Below are 7,549 nucleotides of genomic sequence, written 5' to 3' on the forward strand. Positions count from 1 at the left end.
TGCATTCAGCTCCACTGTATTCTTCCACCTATCACCCTGACTGCATTAAGAGGAGATTTAAAGGTATTTGTAATCATACTCAGTAGCTGCAAGAGATCAGGGTTGAGGGCATGTCTGTCTATAATAACATCTCACAGGGAAAAGCATGTTCTTCTGTCCTTCTGGGGGAGTGTTTTTTTCCCCTGCATGACACCTTCTGCTTATTATAACAACCATAACTGGTAAATATCACGTAGGAAATAAAGTACATGCCACTAGAGACAAAACTCTGGTAACAACCGGTGCTGATTGGGCTCAGGTGATGTAACAACCTCACAAGAGCCCCTGGAACGCGAGTGCCAAAAAAGCTGGAAGGGTGCCAGAATGGGAGGAGAGTATAGGTGTTTTTATTTTAACAGGGCCAAGCATTAGAAATGAGATGGGGTTGGCCTAGTAGGGGACAACCCTTTTAAAAATAAAAACTTTTTGTTCAGCTCTGCAGCCAATATTCCATGATGTGGCCAATTTAAGATGGTAAAACTGAAAAAAGATCCTCTTTAAGCCTGTTTCCCATTTGTTGAAAGTTTTTCCAATGTGTATGAAATACATGTCTTTTAATAACACAAAACATGCTACTTTTATCTGTTTTATCAATAGAAGCTGCTCATTGAAGTCTATGGTGAATATTCAATGTCCTCCCTAAAAGATGGTCCATCAGTGCCACAGACTAATATACAATTGTCAGATTATGCTCCATAATACATATTGTAGATCTGGATTGTAGAAATAAAGCATGACAGCCTGCTCACTGAAGTATTCTTGCTTCACAGCAGAACATTATATTAGCAAATTACCTGCCTTCCCCTTGCTGAATCTTTTGTACAGATTACATATAAAGCAACCAATCCCTTCCAGGATCTGATGTAGCTTATTATCGATATAGCAGGTGGGGTTCCTAGACACAATTTGTGCAGATTTTATCTTTTTAAATTTCCAGCAAATCTGTTTTGTGTGAATTCCTTGTAGATATATATTGAAATCCCTAGCTGCAGTTGACAGAAGACCTTAATAGATAAAGGTCTGATCAGCCTATGCAAAAAAACATTAGTTACTGCCAGTTACATTTTGAACCAGGGAAAATTTTTCTGGTTCTCAAATTGGTGAAGACTTTGAAGAAGATAATGAAGGAAATTATTTTTCTTCTCCGCAACCGAATGAAAATTCAAGGTCTGATCAAATTTTGTTCCTTCCGTCACTTTCTGACGTCAGGTCAAGTACTATCGCAGTCAGGCTGGAGTCACACTAGAGAGAAATACAGACGAGTAAAAACGTGCTGAACACGTGCACACGGAGAACAGTTACGGATGGCCGCCGGGGAAGAAGCACTACTGTATGCCGCTGTTCCCCTGTGGCTGGTGCTGAACGCGGCTGTCATTCTTCTCTCGTGCTCTGATGGCAACAGCGAGCAGGGAAGAATGAATGAATGAAAACCCGACGTGGGGTCCCCCTCTGTTTGTGAACCAACCTGGCAAAACTCACAGCTTGGCGCTGCTATTCTCAGGCTGGTAAGGGGCCATTGATCTTGGCCCCCCACAGCCTAAAAACAGCAGCCCGCAGCTGACCAAAAAAGGCGCATCTATTAGATGCGCCTATTCTGGAGCTTTGCCAGGTTCTTCCCACTTGCCCTGTAGTGGTGGCAAGTGGGGTTAGTAAGGGGTTAATGTCACCTTGCTATTGTAAGGTGACATTAAGCCTGGCTTAGTAATGGAGACATATATGAGTCATATGTAAATCGACGGTTATGCAATGTGTCATATCCTGTCGGGTTCTGTAATGATTTTACAGAAGCTGACAATTGAATTATCGGCTATTCTGCTATCTGTCTCTGTATGAAATATAAATGTGGATATATATATATGTGTCTCACTGATATATACGGTGTATGTATATATATATATATATATACATATATATATATACACACTGCTCAAAAAAATAAAGAGAACACTCAAATAACACATCCTAGATCTGAATGAATTAAATATTCTCTTTGAATACTTTGTTCTGTACAAAGTTGAATGTGCTGACAACAAAATAACGCAAAAATCATCAATGGAAATCAAATTTATTAACCAATGGAGGCCTGGATTTGGAGTCACACACAAAATTATTAAGTGGAATGTAATGTCCTTAAAACAAGTCAATATGAGGCTCAGTATTGTGTGTGGCCTCCACGTGCCTGTATGACCACCTTACTGTACAACTCCTGGGCATGCTCCTGATGAGGTGGCGGATGGTCTCCTGAAGGATCTCCTCCCAGACCTGGACTAAAGCATCCGTCAATTCCTGGACAGTCTGTGGTGCAATGTGACGTTGGTAGATGGAGCAAGACATGATGTCCCAGATACTCAATCGGATTCAGGTCTGGGGAACGGGCAGGCCAGTCCATAGCTTCAATGTCTTCATCTTGCAGGAGCTGCTGACACACTCCAGCCACATGAGGTCTTGCATTACTCTGCATTAGGAGGAACTCAGGGCCAACCGCACCAGCATATGGTCTCACAAGGGGTCTGAGGCTCTCATCTTGGTACCTAATGACAGTCAGACTACCTCTGGCGAGCACATGGAGGGCTGTGCGGCCCTCCAAAGAAATGCCACCCCACACCATTACTGACCCACTGCCAAACCGGTCATGCTGAAGGATGTTTCAGGCACCAGATCGCTCTCCACGGTGTCTCCAGACTCTGTCATGTTTGTCACATGTGCTCAGTGCGAACCTGCTTTCATCTGTGAAGAGCACAGGGCGTCAGTGGCGAATTTGCTAATCCTGGTGTTCTGTGGCAAATGCCATTCGTCTTGCACGGTGTTGGTTTGTGAGCACAACCCCCATATGTGGACGTTGGTCCTCAGACCATCCTCATGGAGTTGGTTTCTAACTGTTTGTGCAGACACATGCACATTTGTGGCCTGCTCGAGGTCATTTTGCAGGGCTCCGGCAGTGCTTCTCCTGTTCCTCACTGCACAAAGGCGGAGATAGCGGTCCTGCTGCTGGGTTGTTGACCTCCTACGGCCCCCTCCACATCTCCTGGTGTACTGGCCTGTCTCCTGGTAGCGCCTCAAGCCTCTGGATGCTACGCATCTCGCATTGATGTGCCATCCTTGATGAGTTGCACTACCTGAGCCACCTGTGTGGGTTGTAGAGTCCGTCTCTTGCTACCACGAGTGTGAAAGCACATCCAATATTCCAAAGTGATCAAAACATCAGCCAGAAAGCATTGGTACTGACATGTGGTCTGTGGTCCCCACCTGCAGAACCACTCCTTTATTGAGGGTGTCTTGATAATTGCCAATAATTTCCATCTGTTGCCTATTCCATTTGCACAACAGCATGTGAAATTGATTGTCAATCAGTGTTGCTCCCTAAGTGGACAGTTTGATTTCACAGAAGTTTGATTTACTTGGAGTTATATTCTGTTGTTTAAGTGTTCCCTTTATTTTTTTTTGAGCAGTGTATATATAGACTGTATATATGTTTTCACGAATATTTGAGGTCATGGATCCATTATAAGTCCATTTTGCAAGCCGGCGAGAAAATCTCACCATACGGATGTCACACAGATACTTTATTTGGGCAGGTAAGAAGGGCAGAGTACATAGTTCTATGTTATATTATAAAATGAGGGAGAGGGGCCTGGGATTTCCGAACGTGCATTTTTACTAAAAAGAATGCATAATCGATTCTTTGAGATAGTAGTGGGATCCTAACTCTACCCACCGGTGGCTCCATATGGAAAAGTCACTAGTTAAGGGGCAGTCAACTAGGTTGCTATTGGAGGCAAAATATATACGTAGGAGTTCTCGCACATACATCCTACCAAGCATAAACAACACATTGACGGTCTGGATGGATCTGGTATCCCAAAAAGTAGTGCATATACACTTGTCCAAATTATCCTTTAAATGCATTGACTTGATCATTCCGTTCTCTTACTTCTCACGTTGGGATGATCATGGCATTCCCAACTTGCAATCAGCTACTATGGGAAGAGAACTCAGAATCTCTGAGGACCTATCAGAATCATTTAATTTCCCTCAACATTTCTATTTCCAGTATATACAATTATGAAGTCTTCTAGCCTCCTGCCCTGAGATCTTGACGCAAAGCCCGCCTTCTGGTATCCTACTCTTCATTTTGAAGAAAAAAGGATGCCAGAAAGGTATCACAATCGCCTACAACACATTATGCTCCCTGCCTGACCATACGAAACTTCAATACATGGCTAGATGGGAGAAAGACTTTGGTTTGTCATTCTAACATGAACAATGGCAATTAACAATAATATGGTCTACTAATCCCCAGCCTGTATAAACCATTATATTATAAAAAAAAAATCCATCTCAGATGGTACTTGGCTCCCAAGGGGGGCGGTCCGGTCTGATGTGTGTCGCAGGTCCGGCGCCTCCCATCTTCTAGCGATGACGTCCTCCTCCTTGCTCCTGTCGCCCTCCTGCGTCGTCATAATGCTCTTCCCTGTTGAGGGCAGAGTACTGCAGTGTGCATGCGCCGGGAAAGGTCAGAGAGGTCCAGCGCCTGCGCACTGCAGTACTTTACTCTGCCCTCAACAGGGCAGAGAATCACACCTGCGCAGGAGCGTGACAAAAGCAGGGATGAGGACGTCATTGCTAGAAGATGGGAGGCCCCGGACCCAGACCTGCGACGCCCATCGGACGGACCGCCCCCCGGGTGAGTATAATATAACTCTTTTTTTCTTATCTTTCAGGTTACATTGGGGGCTTATTTACAGCATTAAGGGCATGTCACACTAAGAGATATCGCTAGCAATATCGCTATAACTAGTGACGTTATAGCGATATTGCTAGCGATATCGCTGTGTCTGATACTTACCTACGACCGGCTCCCCCGCTGGTTATCGCTGATCGCGCGAGACCGTTCAGGACTGTTTCTCGTCGTCAGCTTCCTGCGGCGCTTCCTGCTGTGAGGACGAGCGACGCGTGGAGCCGGGCGGGAGGACGCAGGATCGCCTGGTCTGACAGGTAAGTAGCGATCCCCGTCCCCAGCGATGTCGCTGGTGAGATCTGCCTGTGTGGCAGCTCACTAGCGACCACTTAGCGATGTACCAGCAATCCTGACCGCGTCATATCGCTGGTCGGGATCGCTGGTACATCGCTAAGTGTGACAGTACCTTTACAGAATGCTGTAGATAAGCCCCTGATGGCGGTGGCTGCATTTCATAGGGCAAAAATGAGGTGACAGATTCCCTTTAAACACAATACCCCTCTTACTTATGGTATTACGATGCATTTGAAACTAAATAGTTACCGCATGATCAAAATCAGTTCGTGTTTAATGGACCAATGTATACATTTCCCTCTCACCACCCCCTCAGTTCACATGATCCCTATTTTTTGTTCTACAGTTTTCCTTGGTCTTCCTTTTTTACTAGGAACCAAGTCATATGTGATGTACCTATTACCGATTCTACTATCTCTGCACTGACTGTATTACTTGTATCGGTTTAAGACTTAATAAAAACGTATTGGTTAAAAAACAATGCGGACAAAAACACAGAATTGACATGCTGCAGATTATTTTCTGCACATCAAAAATGCTCATGTGCACGACACTTTAGGTTTCTAATTCCCTTTGGTAGCATCAGGAATGCTTCAGGTTTTGCTAGCAAATCTGCAATGTGTGCACAAGCCCTTATAGTCGAGATACTACAGTATATTATTTATATGCTGATCTTATATGGAGACACAAAAGTTTGAATGTATTCTAAAATTACAATCCGGGCTATAAACAAGCACAGGCTTAAATCATGGATTATTGTGCTGCCAACAGAGTGGAATTGTAGTGCACCAAGCAAGGGAGCTGATTGACTTTTTACAAGATCCTTGCTACAATTTGCCAAAAAGGCAAAAGGAATGTGCACAGAGTGTGGGCATCTTTCCTTCTCTGGCTTAGAGCGGGAAGATAAGACTCTGCCTACAGTCCCGCCAGAGCACGGGCATCTCCTTAACTGAAAACTTCTAACACTGATTAGACAAGAACCACAAGACGGATTTCATCACCCCAGTTATAATTTTAATCAGTTTAACACTGCCAACCTAACAGTGTCTGTAGTTTATTTCCTGAAGACAGGTTCACATTATTGATACTAAAACTAAAGTGGAGTCCTAAAAACAAAGAAGAAATTTCAGCCCTGGGAGCTCGACGCATCTTGATGTAAATCCACAAAGGCTTGTCTGTCTGTCTGCGCATACAATTCATACTTCTGAAAGTGTGGACATAAGAGATAAAATGTGTCACTTATACGTGTAAGCAAGACCAGTTAATGATTAGTGATGAGCGAACCTGCTCAGATATCGTTATGCGACCATGCTTGGGTGCTATCAGACTTTCTTGGGCACGCTCAAATAATATGTTCTAGTCCCCGCGGCTGTTCCGACAACTGCAAAACACTTTTCGAGCACGCTGAAGACACTCGCTTAGCACACGAGCACGTTCCCTCATCACTATTAATGATGTACAAAGAAGAGGACATATAGGGCACAGTAAGCCATAACTCGGAAACTATTTCCTTTAACAAAAAAAAAAATAATTATTTACTAAGGTGCTTGTTTAGAACCCAGACAATGTAAATACCAACAATAAAGACCCCCCTATAGCAAAAATGGGGACAAACTTTCCTCCTAAAGTGCAAGAATGTATTCACACATGAACAAATAAAAAAAACAAAAAACAAGGTAATTCAGTCTGATGTACGTTAAACATCACTTCTAGACATCCATGTAACCTAGATGCTGGGACGTTCTTCAATATACTATAAAACTATAAGGCTGTGTTCACACACAGCGTTTTTTCCCGCGGATTTGCCAAAAAATCCGAGGGAAAAACGCGAAAAAGAAGCTTCCCATTAATTTCTATGCATTTAGCACTTTTTGTGCACATTGATGCGTTTTTTTTTTTTTACCGCGAAAAAACGCATCGCGGTAAAAAACGCAGCATGCTCATTAATTTCGCGTTTTTTTCCGTGTTTCTGGCTAGTTCAATGTGTTTTGAAAACGCATCAAAACCGTGCAAAAACCGCGCGGAAAATTCGAAGACAAAAAAAGGTGCGGTTTCTGGGGAGTCAGGTTTTTGAGCAGAAATTTTCTGCTACGTGTGCACTTAGCCTAAAGGTACTGTCACACTTAGCGATGTACCAGCGATCCCGACCAGCGATATGACGCGGTCAGGATCGCTGGTACATCTCTAAGTGGTCGCTAGTGAGCTGCCACACAGGCAGATCTCACCATCGACATCGCTGGGGACGGGGGTCGCTATTTACCTGTCACACCAGGCGATCCTACGTCCTCCCGCCCGGCTCCACGCGTCGCTCGTCTTCACAGCAGGAAGCGCCGCAGGAAGCTGACGAGGAGAAACAGTCCTGAACGTTCTCGTGCGATCAGCGATAACCAGCGGGGGAGCGGGTCGTAGGTATCAGACACAGCGATATCGCTAGCAATATCGCTATAACGTCACAAGTTATAGCGATATTGCTAGTGA

The sequence above is a fragment of the Dendrobates tinctorius genome, unplaced genomic scaffold, assembly GCF_039654945.1.
Source record: "Dendrobates tinctorius isolate UK_male_01 unplaced genomic scaffold, ASM3965494v1 ptg000064l, whole genome shotgun sequence".
NCBI classification, from domain to species: domain Eukaryota; kingdom Metazoa; phylum Chordata; class Amphibia; order Anura; family Dendrobatidae; genus Dendrobates; species Dendrobates tinctorius.